This window comes from Panthera uncia, assembly GCF_023721935.1.
Source record: "Panthera uncia isolate 11264 chromosome B2 unlocalized genomic scaffold, Puncia_PCG_1.0 HiC_scaffold_24, whole genome shotgun sequence".
Taxonomy (NCBI): domain Eukaryota; kingdom Metazoa; phylum Chordata; class Mammalia; order Carnivora; family Felidae; genus Panthera; species Panthera uncia.
Window position 1 is genome coordinate 71712129 of NW_026057580.1, and position 13062 is coordinate 71725190.

Genomic DNA, 13062 nt, shown 5'->3' on the forward strand with positions numbered 1-13062 from the left:
GAGTCCCTTCCTCTGCTCTGGTCGCACTGCCTCACACCTCCATACCTGGGGCAAAGGTGCTCACACGCGCTTGCACGAGTAACTAATTCTTCTCTCTCGCCCCGCTGCCTGGCTCTCTCACTACCTTGCATACCATTCCCCGAGAAATCTTCCTGAGATATCTCTTTGATCTTGTCACTCACTTGCTCAAGCATTGTTGAGCAGCTAGCCTTGGCTTTCAGAAGAATTTAATTGCCTTAGCTTGACATTCGCAATGTCCCCTCCTCTAGTGGTTACTTACTGTCTATCATCTCCTCCCGGCTCCCCAAAGATATATTCTCTTCCACGTGTGCCATTTGCTAATGCTTTTTCTCTACTTGAAATGCCTTCGCTCCCCCTCCACTCATTACCACCCTGGCGACTTCCAAGGGGCTGTGCCTCCTCATCAAGTCACTTTCTCCTAATTCTCTGAACAGATGTTATCTGTACCACCCATCTGCCCACATTGTATCATATACTGTCTTATACTACTGCTATTTTTCTATATCTTCTATTACATATTTATTGCGTTATCTGTAAAGTACAAAGGGATGTACAGGTTAGGGATTCGATGATAAATAAGAATTATAGTATAGGAAGAGAACATGTACACAAAGAACATTAATATTTACCATCACATAAGAACGTTAAAAAGTAGGAAACCAGAGCAAAGAAAGAGTACCTGCAAATAAAGGTCTCAAAGAACATTCATGGAGAAGGCAGCATTTGACCTAAACCCTAAAATTTGGATAGCATTTTATGATATCGTAGACATAGTGGATTCTCCAAGAACATGTGTTAATTGAATAAACAATAATGAGTTAATAAATCACAAAAATTGATACAAAGCATAAGGTAGTTTGTCAAAAATCACCTGCTAACTTAATGACAGAGATTAGAAACGTTTACGTAAATGGCTCCTGAGCAGTTCTCAATCCAGATAGACATTCCAGCATTTTTTTTTTTCTTTGCTCTCCAAGCCTGCCCAGATCCTGTATCATGATCTACTTGGAGACCTGCAATATGGTTGTGTTAAGCCAGAGCTGGGCAGGATCTGAGCGTCAGCAGAGCGAAGAGCGCAGACCGGCCTTTCCAGTGCCTGTAACTGTGAGCTACTCCTGGAAGGAGCTTCTTTCCAGGGGGAAGAAAAAACTCCAGTTTTATCCTTCCTGAGAACAGGAGAATGTCTTGAAGTCAGCCTCCCAGACCTGCCATTTGTCCTGTTTGCAACAAGCTCCACGGAGCCAGTCTTTCAGTCCACATCACAAGTGGGGAAATAAAGGTATCGAACATCAAGGAACTGCTTGAAGTCACAGAGCAAACCAGTAGCGAGCGGCGATAATAACATCGAGGGGCTGGGGTCCTCTGCCCCAAGTCCAATGGGTCATGCCACCTGCTACTTGGAGTGGCCAGAATGAGTCCCAGGGCTTTCTGTGACAGTGGAACCTTCGGACAACCCTGGTGTCTTTATGTATTAACAGACCGTATCAACCCTCCCGCCTGCCACGTACTGAGCTCCCCACTCCCACAGACACCGACATTACAGGTACCTAAAGAGCAGGCTATAAATATTAATCGAGAGAGTGAAGTTCATGCCTGAGAACGTTATGACAGCCGAAGTAACACATAGAACAGAAATTGCTTCCACGGAATAAGGAGACATCTTTTCTCTGCGTGAAGCCTCTGCCTGCAATGTAATTTCCTATGGCGGTGGCAGCGTGAAGGAAAGAGTAGGAAAGCCAACCAATGTGGTTCTGTATAATGAATACATTGATGAGGTCTTGTGAAAGTAAATAAAGTCCCTGTAAAACACTGGGAAGTTTCTTTGAAAATAGCCCGTAAATTGATCATAAAGGCTACCTCAGCCTAAAAGCCAAGGCCATGAATATAATTAGGACTCACTGAAAGAATCCAGACTGAGGGTGAGGGGGAGTCTAAGTATTGAGCCTACGAAGGGAGCAAGAAGAGAATGGTTAGGTAGGAATGTTAATTGCCTCTTGAACAGACCCCTGAGGAGATTCGGCTCCCTTCATCCTCTTTTGGGGTAAGGCCCAGTGATGGGGATAAGAAGTTAACGATAAAATTTCACAGCCAGACTAAGTTCTTGGCTTCATGCAGTCAAGAGCAGTTGTGATTATTCCCAGACTTGGGGTATTTCTCGAGTATGGTTGAGCTTAAAGACATAGGAAACGTACCAAGGGTGGTTCCAAAAATCCTTGAATTTTTATAAACCTACTAATTAAGAACTTAATTTTTTTTAAGTTTATTTATTTTGAGACACAGAGAGAGGGGTGGGGGGGGGCAGAGAGAGAGAGAGAGAGAGAGAGAGAGAGAGTCCCAAGCAGGCTCCACACTGTCAGTGCAGAGCCTGAGGCAGGACTCAATCTCACAAACCATGAGATCATGACATCAGACGAAATTGGACACTTAACTGACTGAGCCACCCAGGTGCCCCATTAAAAGAAATCCTTTTTAACAAAACCAAGGCTAAAGTTTCTATAATCAGATCATCTTCAGAATTATATTACAAAGTTATAAGATAGGCTGAGTAAATTTAGTGCAATAAATGTCACAGTGATAACTTCCTGAAAAACTGAGAAGAAAAGTAACAAATCACTGAATCAACAAAATACGAAGGGATGTAGAAATATGGTTATGTTAGGATAGGAGGCATAGAAAAATATACTGAAAAAAGCGCTTTTCCAAAGATGATATAATTTAAATTGCACTAAAAAAAAACATACATGGTGGAATTTTTTAATTATACACATACAAAAACTTCTATAAATCACCTTAACAAAATCAAAACAGGAAATATTCATTCACATAAGGTATACATAAATGCTGTAAAATGCTGAGCACAAGAGACAGAACTTCAACTAAACATAGAAATGTGATGTAATTAAATAGTTATGACAGTACAGACTATTCCCCTTGCCAAATTAGCAACCATCAAAAGAAATTTTATCTGGATTAAATCCCACAAAAATGAGCAAATTATATTAATCAGATTGTAAAGGTCAATTAATAACCATAATACAATAGATAAAGCACATAATTATATGAACTGTAATACAAGTCAATAAAGTTTTATTGTACTTAACAGAATTGGGTAAATTATTATATTGTCCTAGATTTTTGTATCAAAAGTAAATTTAAAGTAACTGGACCACTGTATAAAAATGTTTAACGAATACTTATTCAGTGCCTACTATCTGTAAGTCAACCATTACACAGAATTTCTTTGTTCGATCATGGCCCTGTTAATTTGAAGGTGGACCACGTTTTATCCCAAAACATCCCAATGAGTTTTATCACAAAAACTCATTTATGCCCTTATGTACACTTAACTTTCATTAGGACTCTGGCTACCACAAAATGCATGACTGCATTTCAGTAGAAAAAGAGGTGCTACATTACAGACACTTTTGTGTGGCATCCTCTGGTCTCACCTCTTCCCACTACCCAAACCACATTGAACTATCCAAGCTGCCCTGAATATGCCACACTCTTTAACACCATCATAACTTCTGCACAGGCTGTTTTTTCCACCGCCTCCAACCACCATTGCCTTCCCAAGCACATACTGAAACACATACACACACTTAGCTGCTTTTCAAATCTTCAATACGTGCTTCAGGGCTAGATTCAAATATCATGCTGCCTTATGAAGGCTTAATGTTTCCCCACAGCTAAGTCAGGCCACTATTCAGACCATTTTTAACAAATATGTATAAAATAACTTCCTTATAGCATCTAACAAACTGAACAATAATTTATCTATGTATGCATTTGTTTTCCATTAGACTGTAAGTTTCTCAAGACAGTCTGCATTTTATTCTCCTTTATATTCTCAGGTTTCAGCACAATAACTGGAATTTAATGGCTGCATAATAAATGATGAATAAAGAATGAATAAATGAATGAATGAATTCAGTGAATGAAAAGATGGGGGAAGAATCAGAGTGTCAAAATTACCCTTCCTGGCCTGCCGCTAACTACCCGAGGAACCTAAGAGCAATAAACCTGAATCCAATTTCTTCCTGTTAAATAAGAGAGTTGGATTGGATCATCTAAAGATCTCTCCAATAGTAACAATAAAAAAGAAATAACATTTTTTGAGCTCCTTCTAAATGTGAGACACCGGCTCAGTGCTTCACACACACATTAACACTAATCTTTATGACACTTGTACAAAGTGGGTACTATTTATTCCTGTTTTGCAGATAAGAAAATTCAGAGTTAAAGTAACTTGTGGCTCCACACATTGTGAGGGTAAATTTAGGACTCGTGCCCAGGTCTGTCTGGTTCCAAAGCCCACACTGTTCCCTAAGACACTAGTAATAGAGGATGTTGGCAACTTGCAGGCATATTGTAAGTGTTAAGATTATCCACTTTTGTATACAAGATTCCGTGTCATCGAAGAATGGTGATAATTCGGCCATTCTGTTCTGGGCTACTAAGCACATATACCACACCAGTTATTACTGAAATCCACTTCAGATCCTGGCAATCAACTCCTACCTAGATCAAACTGAAGGTCACAAGATATCTCAATTCCCAGTAGATAAAACCTCTACTAAAATGTGTTGATGTAAAACCTCACTAAAATATTGATGTCCTCGAAGAAGGTGGAGGGATATCTGTTTAGAATTTCTTTGTAGCAGAGAGAAAAGATTCATTGCCAAACCCAAGGCCTAGAGAGTTTCTGAATAACAAGATTTTGCTATATATATATATATATACATATATATATATATATATATATGTATATATATATATGTAAGTCATTACTTATGGTGGGTAGTTCTCTGCTTATTGGAATGAAAACAAACACAAAAGATATATACCTTAAGATCAGGAAATATGACTTTTTCATATCCTGTTATCAGCATACTATGAGTTCAATGCATAATTAGATACTTACATATCTTCCTCTACTCACTGATAAGCCCATCGTAAAATGAAAATATCTTTAGTTGAAAATTCAGGGGCACCCGGATGTCTCAGTCAGTTAAATGTCAGACTCTTGACCTCATCTCAGGTCTCGATTTCAGGGTCATGCATTCAAGCCCCGTATTGGGCTCTGCATTGGGCATGAAGCCTGCTTTTGTTAAAAAAAAAAAAAAAAAGAAGAAGAAGAAAGAAAATGCATTTAATACACCTAACCTACTGAACATCATAGTTTAGTCTAGCCTATCTTAAACATGCTCAGAACACTTGTAATAGCCTACAGTTGGGCAAAATCATCAACACAAAGCCTGCTTTATAACAACTGTTGAATATCGCATATATTCTATTGAATACTGTACTGAGAGCAAAAAACAGAAGGTCTGTACTGGTACAGAGTGGTTATAAGTGTGTCAGTTGTTTATCCTCATGATCGCATGGCTGCCTGGGAGCTGGGAGCTGTGGCTGGTTGCCACTGCCTGGTATAATATAATATAATTGTTATATATATATATATATATATATATATATATATATATATGTAATGTTAGCCTCAGAAAAGATAAAAATTCAAACTTCAAAGTACAGTTTCTACCTTTTTTTTTTTAATGTTTATTTATTTTTGAAAGAGAGAGAGGGAGAGACAGAGAGCGTGAGTGGGGGAGGGTAGAGAGAGCAGGAGAAACAGAATCAGAAGCAGGCTCCAAGCTCTGAGCTGTCAGCAACCTCTATGTAAGGTTCCACATACTCAACACAGGGCTCGAAGTCATGAACCGCGATATCATGACCTGAGCCGAAGTCAGATGCTTCCCCGACTGAGCCACCCAAGAGCCCTGCCAAAGTACAGTTTCTACTGAATGCATACTACTTTTGTGCCATCATAAAGACAAAAAGTCAGAAGTCGAATCGTTGTTAGTTGGGGACTATCTGTATACCTAGTCATACGTTTTGCTCTTTACGTTCATGAGCTTTTTCCCTCCATCTCCTTGAAACATGGAAAATATCTGTTCAGTGTAGTTTTTCATTTGCTTTCGCAATTACATGGGGTGGAAATTTTTGGAAAAATAAATACCAAGATCTCAGAAATTATCTCTGGGAATTGGGATTATAGGAAACTTTCACTCTTTATATTACTCATTTTGGCATTATTCAAATTTCCTATAAAGATCATGCATCGGTTTTGCAATTTGAAAAGGCATATATATAATCACAGTCTTTCACAATGAGTTTAAAAAGTGTATCATATACATCTGATGAAAAAGAATACACACGATAAATCAGAAAGTTCAGGTTTACTTTGCCTCTAGATGACTTGGGAACTCTTAGCATTAGAAGATAATGCAGATGTGCAGAGTATTATCTAATATCTGGCCTTGAATGGGTATCTAGGGATTGACAACATCTCAAAGGATGCCATGTAGTATTGAGTCATAAAATGCCTTTAATTTAAAATCACCTCCAAAGTATACTCCAACATTTGGCACAGGGAATACTACGAGCCCATGAGGGAAATGTTCTAATCCTTCAGTATAAGGACTCCAGGTCATGTTCTTCATTTAAGCCTGCATCACCTCTTAATCTTGACAACAAAATCCTCTCCAAAATTTTGGCAAGCGTATCAGGAATGATGCTGCCAAACAAGCATCATTACGGATCAGTCTGGTTTTCCCTCTGCTGAAACATGAAGCTATCTAACAAAAATTGCTTGATGCAAATCACAAACAGGTTTTCCACAAATTTGGCTCTTTGGTTTATGAGCAGAAGGAAGGAAAATTACCCGATAGTTACCTCTGTCTGCCCACCGACACTATCTATCAGATGTTGGCCAACTATGACCCGTGGGTCAAATCTGGCTCTTCCCTGTCCCATCTCTTAACTGTTTCTATGATCCACAAACTAAGAATAGTTTTTTACATTACTGGATAAAAATCAGAAGAAGAACAATGTTTCATGACATGTGAAAATCACATATAATTCACATTTCCGTGTCCATAAATAAAATTTTATTGGAACACAGCCCACTGATTCATTGATGTATTGTTTATTGCTGCTTATATGCTACAACAGGGTTGAGTTATCCCAACAGTAACCATATGGCCCTCTGGAATGGTGGAATAATATCTCCCAAAAATTCACATCCACCCAGAACCTCAGAATGTGAACTTATTTGGAAATAGGGGTCTTTGTAGATGAAATTAAGATGAGGTCATGTTGGGTTAGGGTAGGCCCTAGATTCAATGGCTAGTGTCCTTATAAAAACAGGAAGGTACACAGATACACAGAAGGAAGGAATTTATGTGGAGATAGAGGCTGAGATTGAAACGAGGCATCTACTAGTTCAGGAACACCAAGGATTGCCAGCAGCCATCAGAGGCTTGAAAGGAGACATGGAATGGTTTCTTTTTCAGAACCTCCAAAACTCTAAGAGAGTAAATATCTGTTGATATGAACCACCAAAAGAAACAAATTTCAGTTTTTTGTGGTATTTTATTATGGCAGCCTAGGAAACTAATAGATCTGTAAAATCTAAAGTATCTGGCTCCTTCCATGAAAATGTTGCTGACTCTTTTTTTTTAATTTTTTAAAAATTTATTAATTTTGAGAGAGAGACAGAGAAAGCCAGAAGGAAAGGGGCAGAGAGAGAGAGAGGGAGAGAGAGAGAGAATCCCAAGCAGGCTCCACACTGTCAGTGCAGAGCCTGACATGGGGCTCAAGCCCACAAACTGAGATCATGACCTGAGGCCAAAAACCAAGAGCTGGACACTTAACCAACTGAGCCACCAAGGTGACCCTGTTGCTGACTCTTAATACAGAGAATTGTGCCCTGGAAAAAAACTCAACACAGGATGTTACCCTAGGCCGATTTAACCAGGGCAATACTGGGTCTGGAAAGGGCATAAAAGAATTAAAAGACCACAGGGCAGATAGAGGACAAGGCAGTTCTCACCACACAGGCTCATACTTAACTTACAGTTTTTTCTTAAATTCACAGAAGTAAAGAATACTACTTCTTTATTTTAGTTGTTGACCACACACTGTTATGTCACACTGCATGAGTTTCAACAACAGCACTTTGACTTAAAAGTTCATGAGAACCTCACCATTCCATTTTCCGTGAGTGTAATAGGAAGTCAGTGTCTTAGTTATGTGGGGCCAATGGTCAAGAGCAGGCTGGGAGAGGTTATCTGACTCTCTCTAAGGAACGGTCCCCCTGTAACTACACCTGAATCTGGCTGAATACGAATGCCACCCCCCCATTTGAGTTTCTAGGAAGTGCTGTTGAGATCACTACAGAGTCTCACAGCAGTACCTCAAACTCTTTAAACTCAGAGGCATTCAATAAATATGTGTTAATTGATTAATGAATATCCACTTCTATTCACTGGTAATATTTAAAGAAGACTCAGGGTTTTAGTACTTTCCATCATATTTGAGATCCTTGTAATCTCCAATACTGGTGTTCTACTGGATATAAAAACACGGTAAGAGGGTAATGAAATGCTTCCTTCTCAATAATCACTTAATTTTTGTGTCACCCGAATTTATCTGGCTCAAGACTAGATTTGTATCTTGGCTTACCTATTCAAATAAAGGATTAAACACACCTAGTGAGAAGAAGATGAAATGTCATGTGTAATTATAACACAAACACAAAAAACACACATGATGCCGGCCACGGAAGATCGGGAACTCTGTGCCCAGGATACCAAACAACTCAAAAAATACTCACGTTTCAGTTATGCACCAAATTATAATTTGCCTCGCATGACAGAGAACTTCTAAGACTTTGCTGATTCTTACACCAACCACCACGATTCTCCAAGTGGAACTGAAGGTTCAAACTTGGTTTGATGAACCCCTTGCTTCTTGGCTAAGAAAACACCAAAATTGCCAACCAGGCAAGCTACATGATGCAAAGCTCCCTTCCAAATCTTCTTTAGTATAGAAGATATGGGTCAGCCAAAAAAGCATCAATTCCCCAGTAAAAAGCTGGTACATGGATATCCTGAGACAGCCATTTCCAGCCCATCTGGGCACCAGATCCCCAGTATTCTCATTTACAGTGTAGTTGCTACCTGAAAGAGTGGAGGCTTACCTGACTGAGTTTACGGGTTCGTGTGCACAGCCACGAGAACAAGGGACAAACAGAGATACTGAAGCTTACATGTAATTATTTTAAATGTTTTCATCTTTAAAATAAGAACATTTCATTTTTTAAAACAATACGCATTGGGGGCACCTGGATGGTTCAGTCAGTTAAGCATCTTACTCTTGACTTGGGCTTGGGTCATGGTCTCACAGTCCAAGAGTTCAAGCCCCAAGTTGGGCTCTGTGCTGTGTCAGCATGGAGCCTGCTTGGAATTCTCTCCCTCTCTCTTTGCCCCCACCACACTCATGCTCTCTCTCAAAAGAAATACATAAATTTTAAAAAATTGTTTTAAATATGTTTTCTGTCAAGAGGAACTGGACGAAGGACAGCAAAACAAAGTACAAGAATCATAGTTAATGCACTGGATTACCTTCTGTGCCACATCTTCCCAGGATCCATTTCACCAGAGAGGAGCCACCGACTTCAACAGTAGGATCTAAGAAGTTCTGTGCGACTCCTGTGAACAGTGACATAAGGATTTTATTAAAATACAAGGCTTATCCACGTTCTGCCATTCACTTGTGGGAGGCTCCACCTGGCTTCTGAACACCCAAGGGGTGTCATGGAAGGTTCATAACTCGCTCATTACTGAGGTAGGAGCCACCCCTGAAAACAAGGATGTCAGATTCCTCATCCTCACGTACTGCTTCCATACGGCACCTAGACTTTCTCAAGCATTTTGATGACTATCTCCACAAGTGCTGTTAATTCAGATACCTCCTGAAGCAAGACAAACCACGTCCTCTCTATTTTCTGCTGCGACCTTTACTTCTTCGACTGGCCTCCATTCTATGCAACCTGGCTCCCCTCATCTTTGGTCCTTTCAGTCTGTGCCTTTCCTAACTTTTTGGGGTTCAGAACAAGCCACGTTTTTATCATCTACTAAATCTACTTTTGACTGGATCAACATTTAAATGGGCTAGTCTACGCATTTCATTTTTTTTTAAATTTTTCCGTTTGATGTGATCTAACAGGCATCACTGGCATCTTACCTGAGGCACTGTACTTAAAAATAGAGAAAAATGATAGAGAGGCAGTTAGATCTTTCAGAGTTCTTCTCTTTCCAATATGGAATTAGCATAAATATCTGCTTACTTTAAAGAAAGTGTCGGGGCGCCTGGGTGGCTCAGTCGGTTAAGCGTCGGACTTCGGCTCAGGTCACGATCTCGCGGTCCGCGAGTTCGAGCCCCGCGTGGGGCTCTGGGCCGATGGCTCAGAGCCTGGAGCCTGCTTCCGATTCTGTGTTTCCCTCTCTCTCTGCCCCTCCCCCGTTCATGCTGTGTCTCTCTCTGTCTCAAAAATAAATAAACGTTAAAAAAAAAATTAAAAAAAGAAAGAAAGAAAGAAAGTGTCTAAAGACCTCTGCATAATTGAGGGACACAATGCATCAGGCATCCCTCCTGACTAGCCACCTGTTGAAATTGTTAGGATACATCACTAAGCCAGAATCTATCCATGTTACTGACCTTACTTTTTTTTTTTAACTTTGTTTAACATTTATTCATTTTTTGAGAGACAGAGAGAGACACAGCGTGAGTGGGGAGGGGCAGAGACAGAGGGGGACACAGAGTCTGAAGCAGGCTCCAGGCTCTGAGTTGTCAGTACAGAGCCTGACGCGTGGCTCAAACTCATGGATGACGAGATTGTGACCTGAGCCGAAGTCAGACGCCCAACCGACTTAGCCACCCAGGCGCCCCTTACTGCCCTTACTTTAAGTTTTGATAAATAATGCTGATATCATATTTACTGAAATCTGCAGATTTCCCCTGACATTAAAGTACTTGATGATGGATTTACAATGCCCTGATAACTGCTAAAACTACCATCAGTTTGTCAAGTGTTGACAGTGATCAAACAACTCTGCTTTGCAACCATACTAAATAAAAGACAAATGCTAAGCTTAATTACAATTATAATGCTTTTCAATTTTATGAACGGAATGATGTCGTATAGCTTTATTTTGTAGGTGAAGTTTGAAATTAGTGTTTAGAAAGATTTGTTGAAGTTTCACTTATGGGAAGCCTTAAAAAAGTTTTTTTTTAATGGGAATGCAAGCTGGTGCAGCCACTCTGGAAAACAGTATGGAGGTTCCTCAAAAAACTAAAAATAGAATTACCCTATGACCCAGCAAATGCACTACTAGGCATTTACCCACGAGATACAGGTATGCTGTTTGGAAGGGATACAGGCACCCCCATGTTTATAGCAGCACTATCAACAATAGCCAAAGTATGGAAAGAGCCCAAATGTCCATCGATGGATAAATGGATAAAGAAGATGTGTATATGTATATATATATATATATATATATATATACACACACACACACACACACACACACACACACACATACAATGGAGTATTACTCGGCAATCAAAAAGAATGAAATCTTGCCATTTACAACTACGTGGATGGAACTGGAGGGTATTATGCTAAGTGAAATTAAGTCAGTCAGAGAAAGACAAAAATCATATGACGTCACTCATATGAGGACTTTGAGAGACAAAACAGATGAACATAAGGGAAGGGAAACAAAAATAATACAAAAACGGGGAGGGGGACAAAACAGAAGAGACTCATAAATATGGAGAACAAACTGAGGGTTACTGGAGAGGTTGTGGGAGGGGGGATGGGCTAAATGGGTAAGGGGCATTAAGAAATCTACTCCTGAAATCATTGTTTCATTATATGCTAACTAATTTGGATGTAAATTAAAAAAAAAAAAAAAGACATCAGTGTGGATAATAAGCTAATATGTAAGTATGAATATCGTGTATCTAATTTAAAAATAAACAGGATATACAAAACTGAAAAAAAAATTTTTTTAGTATTTATTTATTTTTGAGAAACAGACAGACTGTGAGTGAGGGAGGGGTAGAGAGAGAGGGAGGCACAGAATCCAAAGCAGGCTCCAGGCTCTGTGCCTTCAGCAGAGAGCCCGATGCGAGGCTCGAACCCACAAACCACAAGATCACGACCTGAGCTGAAGTCGGATGCTTAACCAACGGAGGCACCCAGGCGCCCCACTTATGGGAAGCCTTTAAAGAAACATTAGGTTAAAAATAAATCTTCTCAGGGGCAGTTGACCTTTTAGTTGACTCTTGATTTCAACTCAGGTCACAATCTGACAGTTTGTGGGCTCGAGCCCCACGTCGGGCTCTGTGGGGATAGTACAGAGCCTGCTTGGGATTCTCTCTCTCTCTCTGCCCCTCCCACTAGCTCTTTCTCTCTCTCAAAAATGAATAATAAATAAACATTACAAAATAAATCTCCTGAAATTCTATCAACATACATATTACTCACTTTGAATATGAATTAAATTTGAGAAATTTTAACCTTATAAGAGTCTATTTTTCCAATTTCTTGTGATTCAGACTTATGGAATTATGTTATATTTCTTTCACTCAGATTCATTATTCAACTTGAAGTCACCTTTAAGAGAAAGAGGCAGCGACAAGAGTGACACTGTAGGAAGAAGCTGAAATTTTGGGGAGTGGGACCAATCAGAAGTCTTGGTTTCTGATCTTTATTCTGTTACTAACCAGTTAAATTTAGGCAAATCACCTACTATTTCTGGCCTTCAATCCTACAGTAACCCATTTGCAAACAACAGGGACTATAATGTACAGCATGCTAGCTATAGTTAATAACGCGTTAAGAGACTAAATCTTAAACGGCCTCATCACACACACAAAAAATTTCATTACTATGTATGGTGACAGATGGTAACTAGACTTATTATGGTGATCATTTTGTAGTGTATACAAATATTGAATCATCATGTTGTACACATGAAACTAATATGTTATACCTCAGTAAAAAAAGAAATAGAAAATAAAACAATCGGAGAAAGATAAAACAATAGATTCTCTCGGAATAATTTGCACAACATATAATGAAGACATCTCTAACTCTATACCTAAGGATGTAAAGGAGACCTGAAA

The 13062-nt window shown here is 39.4% G+C and overlaps 1 long non-coding RNA gene across 1 annotated transcript in view; it reads right to left on the minus strand.

The window, feature by feature from the left end:
• The window catches only part of LOC125938814 (uncharacterized), a 29175-nt gene extending 18735 nt beyond the window's left edge, over window positions 1–10440 (minus strand). The window contains exons 1-2 of the long non-coding RNA XR_007462827.1: window positions 10214–10440; window positions 9489–9575 (exon numbers count right to left, since the gene is read on the minus strand). This is a non-coding gene — a long non-coding RNA (uncharacterized LOC125938814). The remainder of the gene's footprint in view (window positions 1–9488; window positions 9576–10213) is intronic.
• Between the last annotated feature and the right edge of the window lie 2622 nt (window positions 10441–13062).